This window comes from Marmota flaviventris, unplaced genomic scaffold (assembly GCF_047511675.1).
Source record: "Marmota flaviventris isolate mMarFla1 unplaced genomic scaffold, mMarFla1.hap1 Scaffold_48, whole genome shotgun sequence".
NCBI classification, from domain to species: domain Eukaryota; kingdom Metazoa; phylum Chordata; class Mammalia; order Rodentia; family Sciuridae; genus Marmota; species Marmota flaviventris.
In genome coordinates this window covers 2,395,284-2,408,182 of record NW_027288296.1, presented here as the reverse complement: position 1 = coordinate 2,408,182, position 12,899 = coordinate 2,395,284, and positions in this window count along the sequence as shown.

Sequence of the window (12,899 nt, the reverse complement as noted above, 5' to 3'; positions counted from 1 at the left end):
TATTTTTATAACACACACACCAAACCACACAGCTCCTCAGGAAAACCTTCAGAGCCCAACTTCCACCACCTGCTCCCCACAAGCCTCTCCACCTCCCCCACTCCTCCTGCTCTTGAGGCTGATTGGCTGGGTTGCATGGGCAGAGCCAAAAAAGTCCCCCAATGAGTAGCTCTGTGGTCTGAAAGGGTGGGAAAACAGCCCAATGAGCATCACCGCAGAGGACCCAATCAGTTGGCAGCAAGAAGTTTGCTGGGGCTGCTGTGAGCCAATCATCAACTGGCAGCTGGAAGTTTGGTGGCAGCTGGAAGTTTGGTGGCAGCTGGAAGTTTGCTGGGGCCCCTTCCCCCTCTCTTTAAACAATAAGCATGGGGCTTAGGGACTGTGCCTGCCTTAGGTTGTCCAATAGTACATATGGTCCTTACCCATTATCGGATGAGCTGACCTCAAGGCGTCAGCCTCCTCTCTTAGGTTGGTACCATTGCAATTGGATCTTACCCATCACTGACTACCGGTCCAGTATACAGCCACACCTGTGGATAGGTCTTTGTACCAGTGGAGGTTGAGGTTCTTTGCCTCACCTATGTTGGCCCCCAAATTTTAGCTGAACGACCATGACAAGCAGAAGGGAGGAAGATACACCAAGCCAATTGACGGTTGCTTTTGGAAAAATTGTACCACTGATGACACCATCAGCAAAAATACCCCAACACTACCACAAGTCGCTGCACCAACAGATAGTTCACAATGCATACAGGTGAGTTCACAATGCATACAAGTGATTCATAGTCCAGGCAAGTTCTGCAAGCAGTTCAGTGATGTCTCCTTTTGGAAAAATTGTACCCCAACACTACCATAAGTCACTGCACCAACAGATAGTTCACAATGCATTCAAGTGAGTTCACAAGGCATACAAGTGATACATAGTCCAGGCAAGTTCTGCAAGCAGTTCAGTGATGGCTATTGCAGAAGCTGTAGATTGGTTTTATCTTTGTCTTCACAGGCACTGGGATGAAGATAGGAATTATGGCAATAATGGCTAAAGAAAAATTTATATAACATTCCAGAAGGCACTAAAAGAAAACAATTTTCTTTTCTTTTTTTTTTTTTTTAGAAAATAATTTTCTTAACAATGTACCTTATCTTCAACAGAATTATTAAATATAATGAAAAGGAAAGGTGAAAGTAAAATAACAGATCTGTCAACCTCCTTTTTTGTTCATATATTTAAACAATCCTCATGGTTTAATTTAAATTAAACCATTCAAATCACGTGAAAAAAAATATATTTGGATCCATTTTTTCATGAGCGCTCATCATATATGATATATGGACATATGCACATTCAAACATATAACACAAAACACAAGTGTGCACACATAATATAATTCATACAACACATAACATAATAGTAAAGGACTTATAACGTTTTACAGGTGAAATCTCCATTGCTATGTTTAAAAATTCTATAGTCAAAAAATAGAACTGATCAGCAAAACATTAACCTAGGTCTGTATGAGCTCAAAAAACAAAATAGAACTTCATGACGTGGGAAAGGGCAATAATAAAATAAATATTGAAAAATGCATCCTGGTTCTGTCGCAGATGTAAGGGTAGCCAAACTGCAGTTCTGGATATCAGCTGTTATCAATTTGAGCCAAATCATCTTATTTTTGGTCTGTAGAAATCGCTTTAGTTAATCTCTCTGGAATCCAAATTGGCTGCTGTTCTCCCTGTGGAAACACACAAACAGACCCCCGACTCCAGACAATCACTGGGTCAGGACCTTAGTTAATCTCTCTGGAATCCAAATTGGCTGCTGTTCTCCCTGTGGAAACACATAAACAGACCCCCGACTCCAGACAATTACTGGGTCAGGAACTTTCCATTGTCCTGTTAGAATATCCTTCCAAAGTACCTTGGGCTTATGCACATTTTTTGGACACATATGCCTTTCTGCAGCACTAAGTCCTGATGAATCCAAATTTTAAAAGTTTAGAGTAAAAAGGGTTATTTTAAGTTTATCTTTGGGGCTATATACCCCTTCCCAATTCCTTCTTTTTGCTTTAATAAGTACATTTTAATAGTTTGACGAGCTCTTTCAACTATGCCTTGTCCCTGTGGATTGTATGGGATTCCTGTTATATGAGTAATGCCAAATGATGAGTAAAATTGTTTAAAAGAGGTAGAAGTATAACCAGGGGCATTATCTGTTTTTAACTGTTTTGGAACGCCCACAGTGGCAAAATTTTTTTAAGCAATGAGCTATAATATCTTTAGTTTTTTCTCCAGCATTAAGGGAGCCCATCAAAAATCCAGAAGAAGTATCAACTGTAACATGCAAATATTTTAATTTTCCAAATTCTGGCAAGTGTGTGATGTCCATCTGCCAAATATGGTTAGGTATCAGTCCTCTAGGATTGACTCCAAGATTAACTTGTGGTAAAATGGTCACACAATTTTGACATTGTTTTATTATTTGTCTAGCTTGTTCCTTAGTTATTTTAAAATGCTTTTGTAAAGTATTAGCATTGACATGGAACTTTTTTTTATGAAAATCTGTAGCTTCTTCTAGTGTAGAGAATATATGTATGTCATGTGTAGTATTATCTGCTAAATCATTGCCCAATCTAAGGGCTCCAGGCAATCCTGTATGTGCCCTAATATGTCCTATAAAGAACTTATCTTTTCTGTCCCAAATTAGACTTTGTATAGTGGAAAGCAAAGAGAAAACAGTAGAGGAAGGGGAAATCCTACCAGCATCTTCAAGGGATATTATAGCATTAACTATATACTGACTATCGGAAAATAATTAAATACAGAATCTTTAAACATCACAAAAGCTTGTAATACTTCATTAAGCTCTACCTTTTGAGCTGATTGTTTGGGTACTAAAAATGTAAAAGTTTGATCAGTTATAACTATTGCTGCTGTACCATTATTTGACCCATCAGTGTATATATTTGGAACATTCATGATAGGTGTTTTTCTTGTCATTTTTGGAAAAATTACAGGATGCAATGACCAAAAAGACAATAAAGGATTAGATGGTAAGTGGTTATCAAATGAAACATTAGATTTGCACATGATTATTGCCCAAGTATTTAACTCATTAGCTAACTCATCAATTTGATTCATAGTATATGGAGTAATAATTTTATTGGGAGAAATTCCAAACACTCCCTTTGCTGCTTTTATTCCTTTGAGTATTAATTGTCCTACAGCCTCAGGATACCTAGTAAGAATAGTGTTAGGAGAATAAGATAAATGTATCCATAATAATGGACCTTCTTGCCAAAATACTCCTGTAGGAATATTTTTTGTTGGTAGTACAATAAATAATAAAGGCAAACTTTTGTCAATTCTATCCAAATGCATATTTTCCATATATGTTTCAATGATTTTTAATGCCTTTCTTGCTTCAGGCGTTAACATTTGTGGTGAATTTGGATCTGATGGACCTTTTAGGATATCAAATAAAGGTCCCAACTCTCCTGTTGGTATACCTAGATAAGGCCTTATCCAATTTATGTCTCCTAATAACTTTTGAAAGTCGTTAAGTGATTTGAATTGATCTACTCGTATTTGAATTTTTGGTGGACGGACCATGGATGAGGATAATAGAACTCCCAAATAATTAATTGGAAAATTTAATTGCACTTTATCTATTGCTATGTCTAGATTATAATTTTTTTAATAAGTTTGTTAGTGTGGCATAACATTCTAGCAATGTGTTTTCATCTTTGTGTGCTAATAATACATCATCCATATAGTGAAATATTTGTAGTTCAGGATTTTGATTTCTAAGTGGCTGGATTACTTTAACATAAACTTGACACATAGTTGGGCTGTTAACCATCCCTTGAGGGAGTACTTTCCATTCATATTTCTGATCAGGACCTTCGTGATTCAGTGCAGGGATAGTAAATGCAAAACGTGGACTATCTTCAGGATGAATTGGAATTGAAAAAAAAAAAACAATCTTTAATATCTATAACTAAAACATACCAAGTTTTTGGCAAAGCAGACAATTGAGTAATCCCCAATTGAGCATGTCCCATAATAACCATCTCATTATTAATGGCTCTTAAATCTTGCAATAATCTCCATTTACCAGATTTTTTTTTGATGACAAAAATGGGAGTATTATGGGGAGATACAGAAGGTTGTATATGTCCTTCTGCTAATTGTTGTTTGACCAGGTCATGGGCTGCTTGTATCTTTTCTTTAGTCAGGGGCCACTGAGGAACCCATACTGGTCTTTCTGATTTCCAAGTAATTTTTATTGTCTCAGTGGCCCTTTCTGAAAATCCAGCCCATGTCTGTCCATTCCTTGATCTATTTGTATTGGTGCTGCTATACCTTGTTCTTGTTTTTCTAATCTTTTTCCTTTCCTAAAAACTTGTCTAGTCATAATAGTGGGTGCATTTTGGTTGATGTTATTTGTTAATGCCAAACCTAATTGATCTAGGACATCTCGTCCCCATAAATTTACGGGAAGATGATCCAATACATATGGCTGTATAGTTCCTTCACATCCTTCAGGATACTTCCAATCTAATACCATTGCACTTCTATGGGGATTAGTCACCATTCCTAGGCCTCGAAGTGTTTGAGTGGCTTGTTGTAATGGCCAATGTTTTGGCCATTCTTGATGAGAGATGATGCTAAGGTCTGCACCTGTATCCAGTAGCCTATTAAATTCATGTCCTTGAATATTTAGTTTTAGCATGGGGTGAGACTCTAAATTTAAAGAAAGCATAGCCCAATCTACACCTGTGGAGCCTAATTCCCTGGAACCTCTTTCTACAGTACGACTGGAAATTTATCATGTAGGCTGGGTATTATTAGTAACTGTGCTATTCTATCTCCTGGTGAAATTACTGATATACCCTTTGGAGAACTGGCTATAATTTTTATTTCACCTTCATAATTGGGATCAATTACCCCAGGACTTATCATAAGTCCTTTTAGAGTAAAAGAGCTGTGTCCCAATAATAAGCCTACTGTTCCTTTGGGAAGAGGTCCTTTTACTCCTGTGGGAATGATTCGAACTCCCATCTCTGGAGTTAGTACTGCTCTGGCGGAGGCGCAGATGTCCAACCCTGTGCTCCCTCTGGTTTGTCTGATGAGGGATCTGATGGACAATGTGTCCTAGGCACTACCCTGATGGGGTTGCTGGGTTCCTCCAGTGCTCCATATATTTGTGGTTTTGGGCCCCAGAGCATTGGTCCCCCCTGTCCATTTTTTTGGCAACAGAGCCCTATGCCTTTCTCCATGATATCATGGATAAACACCTGGTCCTTGTTCGTTTTTTGATAATGGAGTACCTTCTATGGTGGTTTGATAATGGCATTCATTAGCCCAATGTCTCCCTCTACGGCATCGTGGGCAAATACCCAGTATTCTACTCCTTTGATACCTAGTTTTGTTAAACCCTCCTCCTGTGGAGCAATTCCTTTTAAATTGTTCACAATTGTAGCATGATCTTGGCCTGGCATCTAAAGCCTGTTTTACTGCAGCTGCCACGACTTGCCCTTGTTCTAAAGCCTGTTTTACTGCAGCTGCCACGACTTGCTCTTGTTCATTAATGTCTCTACATAATTTAATATATGTGTTTAAATCTTCATGTTTCCATGGTCTAATGACTTCTCTGCACAAACGATTCGCTTGCTCATAAGCCAGGTGTTTTAGTAATGGCATTGCTTGTTCTGTATTCCCAAAAACTCTGGTAGCTGTTTGAATAAGCCTATCTACAAATTCAGCAAAAGGTTCATTAGCTCCTTGTATTACCTTAGATAATTGACCTTGTAAACCTCCATGTCCTTGTAAAGTCTTCCATGCCTTAACTGCATCTGCAGCATTTTGTGCATATACACCAGGATCATATGCAATTTGTTGCTGCTGATCCTCATAAGGTCCCTTTCCGAACAACATATCTAGATTTCTCTGAGGATAACAAGCTGCTGCATTTTGCCTAGCCGTCTCCTTGCAAAATTCCTCATTGGCAACCTTCCATAACAGGTATTTTCCTCCATTTAGCACAGCTTTACACATATTAGCCCAATCTGCTAGCGTCATGTTCAAGTTGTTAATGGATTTGACCAAGCTTACAGTGAAGGGTGCTTGAGGAACATAGGTTGTTACAGCCTATTTTAGCTGCTTCACTGTTTTGAAATTTAAAGCATGGTGAATTCGCTGCCTTCCTGCCTCAAATACAGGGCATGTTAATATTTGATATCTTGTCTCAGGATCCCAACTATCAACTGCGGGGGTTGGGGGCCTCCCAGCATATGGAGGTGTGTCGCGACCCCTTGCCGGCAAGGGAAACACGACACAGGATTCTTCTTTCAACAGTTTATTCAGGCCTTGAGTCATCTATCATCTTCTAGCACCAGCCCGCGACACACCCAAGCACAGCTTAATAAAGCCCCCCGCATCCCAATCCCAAGCCGCCACGTGGATCTCTCTCATAGGGTGGTAAGGGATTGTGCGCCAACTCTCCATAAAAGGAGTTGTTTATCACAGGCCACAGTGGAAGCCAGCGCCATCTTCTAATGGCAGCCACGGTCTATAAGAACGGCTTACCACAGTTCCCCCTTCTATTTTATATAACAATGCAGGCGAAAGTAGAGGTCCTATCCCACTGTGCAGAAGTGGCTGCAATGTATGGTTCAGTCCTAAGGAGGCGCCTTCCCCAGACCTGATCCCATATCAGCCGACGCCTTTTTTCGTAGGGCGGGGCGTGGACGTCAAACCCGCATGCAATAGGACATGCTTTCCTTGAGGTCCGTTGAGGGATCACTCAAGTGCAGTGCTTTGCCTCGCATCCTGCATCGTGATGACGGCGAGAAGTAGGATAACACAGGTAGCCTGGTAATAATGACAAAATTTAAGTTGGCAACACAATCCCTAAACCCCAGAGGAAGGTAAAGAGTCTGTAGCCGAGAAGAAAGACCAGTCCTGAAACCCATCTGCGTGCAATGGTAACAAGACCTGCAGAGTGCAAGGGCTATTCAGCACTGGGAGAGAATAAGGAAGAGGACATGCCAATCCCAGTGCAATGTGAAACTAACTTGGGGTGCAATGGCCATGCCCAGAAATCACTGTTTAAGATGTGCAAGCCAGATTTGTGGAGAAATGCCATTTTCTAAGGCCGCAAGAGCCTGTACAATCATAGCCTTTTCTTGTGCATGGCGAGTTTTAAGGCGACAGAGAAGCCACAAACAAAGTATAACACCGAAGCAACACATTGCCCCAAAAATGCCCACTCCCACCCATTCCTTAAAGAAGGAAAAGGCAGAGGATAGCCAACTGGTGAATTGACCCAAAGTCACTGGTTTGACACGGGTACTATTCAAAACAGCAATCTGAGTTAGTTGAGACTGGATCAAGTTTTCTGCTTCCATGGACCAGGTTCCGGATAGATACTCCCCGATGATGCGGGAGGCATTTCTGGAATCATTAAATCTGACAGAGGTTATACATAAATGCGCACGTTGATCAACACAACCCAAATGTACTAGATCAGACAACTCCTCAACTTGAGCTTGAAGCAGATCTATCCTTTGATTAGCAGCCAGAATCCCAGATAAAATGTGTTGATTAATTCTACTTTGAGATTCAAGTATGGTGGATGTTTGTTGAATAACCTGATTAATAGTGGCAGCAGTTTGTACCTGGCTGGCCATGGCTACTCCAGCTGTAACTGCTGCAGCAGCAGATACCGCCACAGCTGTCACTATAGCTGCTGTAATTCCAAAATCTCTACGGGCTCTAATCAGTTCAACAATAGGAAAAGACTCTGGATCTGCAGTAACCGGAATCGGGACAAAGGTCGGAACTTTCATAACCACTGCCGTAGTCCAGGAGCCATTCCAACACTCAGACAAATAACAGGAAATATTAGAACAATTAAGCATCCCCTGTGATGTATCATTAGCCAAAATAAACAGGAACGGAGATTGGAGACAGACTGCTGCGGAGGGTAATGTAGCATTAGATAATTGTGAATTATTTGCAGAAACTTTAAGCCTCCTACCTCGCTCCGAGTCTTGGGTACTGCCAGAAACATTAAACAGCCAACTTTGGACTCCTCGTAATTGAGCCAAAGCGGAAATATCAGCTGTGGCTCCCTTTTCATTGGAAATCAACCATTGAAACCAAGACCAACCTGCTCCTATAGAGGAATTATTGTTGGAAGAATTATACAAGTATCTTTTAAGAGAGGGGGAAAGGGAGAAACCTTTAGCGACCTGATGTTTCTCCCAAGAATGATCTTGGCAAGGCGTGAATGTTGGGGGGAAGCCACACTCAGGAGTGCAATAAGGAGAAGCCTTAAAATGAGTGGCATTAGAGGTCTGATTAGAAGGAGACAACGGAATTAACACCTGGGAAGTAATGGCCAAAGTGGTTATATTAAGTTCAGAATTATTTGTTGGGGTTCCTGAGCCCTCATTTGTCCCTGAGCTAACTTGTGTAAGCATGGCAGCCAGAACTCCCGACGAGACCCGACTGTACTGCAATGGGTCCTCCCAGTTAGTCAAGTTCTTAAGTTTTAAATGGATGCAATCACCCTTGGAAAAACTGAAGCAAAAAAATCCTGTGAGATTGATGCTGGAGAGATTAAAGGACCGATCTTGGTCCCCTCTAGGGGAAACACAAGGAGCAGACATCTCACATGAAGTAGAAAAAAGAGTGGGGAGAACACTAGAATTGCTATGAACCGGCATCGGCATTGGCCATGTTCGAGCTACCGCCCACCACTGCATTGATGTCCCCTGTACCATCGATATCAGCATTAGAACCAGGACACTCAGTAGAAGGATGGTCCTCATCATGAGATTGTTGTAGCGCCTCCTGTTGTTGGTTGATTGATGACGGGACTCTTCTTGTCAGGCGTTCTGGAACCAACACCGGCTCCGTCCGGTCCTGTGGGAAAACACAGACGGAACCTCGTGCCCATGCCAGCACGGGATCAGGCCCATACCATTGTCCAGAAAGTACATCTTTCCACTTAACGTGCCCAAAGTTCGGGGCAGAGGGCAAACAGTGCCTAGTCGCAGCAGAGCGCCCTTGGATGTCCAAATTCAAGAAATTAATAGTAAATAGAGCGAGGGAGAGGCGCTCTTTCAGGGTGTGGCCTAAGCCAATTCCCCCTTTTTGTTTTATTAACATCTCTTTGAGAGTCTTATGAGCACGCTCTACAATGCCCTGACCTTGTGGATTGTAAGGTAAACCATGGACAAGCTGGATAGCCATCTGGCTGCAAAAAGAAGAAAATTGTCGTCCATTATACGCTGGACCATTGTCCGTTTTAATGGTCTGTGGTAAGCCCCATGCTGCCCAGGCTTCCAAGCAATGCGTGATAACATTTCCAGCCTTTTCACCAGACAAAGCAGAAGCATGGATAATGCCAGAACAAGTATCCACAGACACATGGACATCCAAGAAGGACGAGTAGCAAGGTCAGCTTGGGCATTGCCAGCAGAAAGAGCACCCGGTAAACCTGTGTGAGCTCGAATATGCAAAGGGTAAAAACAGGCGGAGCGATTCCAAATCAGTGTTTGAAGATGGAGAAAAAGGGAAGACATTACTCCTGATGTGTGTATGGGACCCACTGCTTCCAACACCTTTAAAGCTTGAACTACATAAATAGAATCTGAGATTAAGTTAAAAGGAAACGGACATTGTTCAAATACTTTTATGACAATTTGTAACTCCACCCATTGTGGATTGCCAGGAGCAAACTGATGTTGGATAGGAGGTTGATCATTTACCACATAGGCTCCAATACCAGTTTTGGATCCATCTGTAAATATATTTGCAGCTCCTGGGATTGGCGTAGAAGAAGTGATTTTAGGAAAAATGATAGGATGTTCCTTAACAAATGTTATAAGAGGATGTGAAGGATAGTGATTATCTATCTCTCCTGGAAAAGAGCATCGCAATATAGCCCAATTATCCAGGTTAGCACACAAAACTTGAATTTGTTGACACATATAAGGGACAATCACAGACGTCGGCGGAAAACCAAAAAATTGTATACTTTGTTGTATCACTAACATAGCTAAGGAAGCAACTGCATCAGGATAATACTCAAGGGATTTTCCAGGGGATATACGTGGATGTATCCACAATAAAGGACCATCTTGCCACAAAACTCCAGTGGGTTGCCGTACAGTGGCGAGCACACATAATTGAAGAGGCTTATCCTCTTGAAGCCTGCAAAGGCTAGCATGTTGTATAGCCTCCTCCACTTTCAGCAGTGCTGACCTTGCTTCCTCAGTAAGATGCCGAGGGGAAGAAAGGTCTGAATCACCTTTAAGAATTTCATACAAAGGTTTTAATTCAGCATTGGGAATATGTAAATAACCCCTAATCCAATTTATGTCACCCAATAATTTTTGGAAATCATTTAAGGTACGTAAATTATCAGTTCTGAGAGTTACCTTTTGGGGTGTAATAGTTTTACAAGAGATACTAGCACCAAGATAATCAATAGAATCTCCTGTTTGTACTTTATCAGGTGAAATAAGCAAGCCCTTTGATTGTAATAAATGTACCAAATCAGTGTAAGCTGCTTCCAATATAGATTTGGTTTTGGCTGCCAGCAATATATCATCCATATAATGTATACACTTCAACAATGGATACTTTTGTCTGAGTGGAACAATGGTCGCTCCTACAAACATTTGACACATTGTAGGACTATTGGTCATGCCTTGAGGCAAAACCACCCATTCAAACCTTTGATCAGGTTCCTCATGATTACATGAAGGCAGAGTAAAAGCAAAATGTTCGGAGTCCTGAGGATGCAATGGAATGGAAAAGAAACAATCTTTAATGTCTATACATATCACTGGCCAATTTTTTGGAATTGTTGAAAGCAAAGGCAAACCTCTCTGAATGGGTCCCATGAGCTGCATTTGAGCATTAATGGCCCGTAGATCATGTAACAACCGCCATTTTTTAGACTTTTTTTTAATAATAAATATGGGTGTATTTCATCGAGAAGTGGAGGGCTTTATATGTCCCAAGTTTAATTGTTCTTGTACTAAAGCATAAGCTGCAGTCAATTTTTCAGAGGGGAGCGGCCACTGAGGAACCCACACCGGCTCCCCTGTTTTCCAAGTAATGGGCACCTGATCCTCAGCGGCCCCTAAGAAAAACCCAGCCCATGTCTATTAAGTTTTTGTTGAGGTTCTAAGTGATGTCTACGTCCCTGCAAATGTTTTCCTAATCCAAGACCTGGTCTATATCCCATGTCCTGCATTATCTTTTGGGCAACTGTTGAATATTCATTACTAAGTTGAAACCCCATGTCCTTCATAAGATCACGTCCCCATAGAGAGATTGGGAGATCGAGCACATATGGTTGAAAAGTGCCAGAACGTCCTTCAGAATCTTTCCATGATAAATGCCTGCAGCTGACTTGTGGAGTTTGAGCGTATCCCATACCTCTTAGTGATTGATCTGAGAGCTGCACCGGCCACCCCTTTGACCAGTCCTTTAAAGCAATTATGCTACCATCTGCCCCAGTATCTAGTAATCCTAAAATTGATTTGCTTTCTATAGTTAACTTTAAAGTAGGACGGTTCTTCATATCTAAGGACAAGTAAACGCAATTCCCTCCGGTGGTTCCAATCTCATCACTTGTCCTCAAAAAGGAATCAGCAGGAAAGCGGGTATGTAAACTGGGTAGAATTAGCAATTGGGCAATCCGGTCTCCTGGGGAAATGGACACAATGCCTTTTGGGGCCTCCACCATAACCTTCACTGTTCCTACCGTGTCCGGATTAATAATCCCAGGGAAAACATGAAGGCCTCGTAGGATAGAGGAAGCATGCCCAATCAGCAATCCCACAGTGCCAGGTGGTAAAGGTCTTTTAAATTTAGTTTCCACCAGTTGGACTCCCATTTTAGGTGTTAATACGAGTCTGGTGGTGGAGCAGAGGTCCAGTCCCGCGGCACCTGCAGTGGCTCTCCGTGATTCTTGGGATGGCGCAGGGACGGCCATGACTCGGTTTCCATTGTCCCATTTTCCATTGCCCCATATATTTGTGGGCCCTGGGGTCGGGGGCCCCCCCGGCCGTTTTTTGACATGTTTCTATCTTTTAAAGGTTGACCATGTATATCTCTGACGGACCTACACTCATTAGCCCAATGCTTTCCCTTTTTACATCTGGGGCATAAGCCCGGTTGACGGCCAACAGAGGTGGGCTCAATTTTGGATGTTCCCTTCTTGTTAGGACATTCTCGTTTAAAATGTCCTCCTTGACCGCACCCAAAACACTTTCCGGCAACAGGGCTGGATTTATGTTATAATTGAAGGACAGCAGCAGCAAGGCCTGCATTAGTTAACAGCCCACCTATTTCTCTACAGACTTTCATCCAGGCCTCTATGCCTTTGTTTTTATAAGGAGTAATAGCTGCTTTACATTCTTTAGTACATTGTTCAAAGACAAGTTGTTTAATCAAGGGCATTGCTCTATCAGGGTCACCAAAGATTTTTCCTGCAGCGTCCACCATCCTGGCAACAAAGTCTGAGAAAGGTTCTGTGGGGCCTTGTATAATTTTTGTCAAATTGCCAGACACTTCTCCTCTATTTGGGAGTGATTTCCATGCACGGATACAAATGTTATTAATCTGTTCATATACCTCAGGGGGGTATCCTGTTTGTTGATTAGCAAACCTGCCTTGTCCCAAAAGCATATCCTTATCCCATGCAGGGCATCCCGCTGCATGATTTTGGGCAGCTTGCTCTACTGCACCCTCTAGCATAAATGCTCTCCAATCCAAGTATTTCCCTGGGGAAACACAAGCGCGGACTAGACTAGCCCAATCTGAAGGAGTCATGCAAAATCTAGTAAGTCCTTCCACCTGAGTAAGGGTGAAAGCGG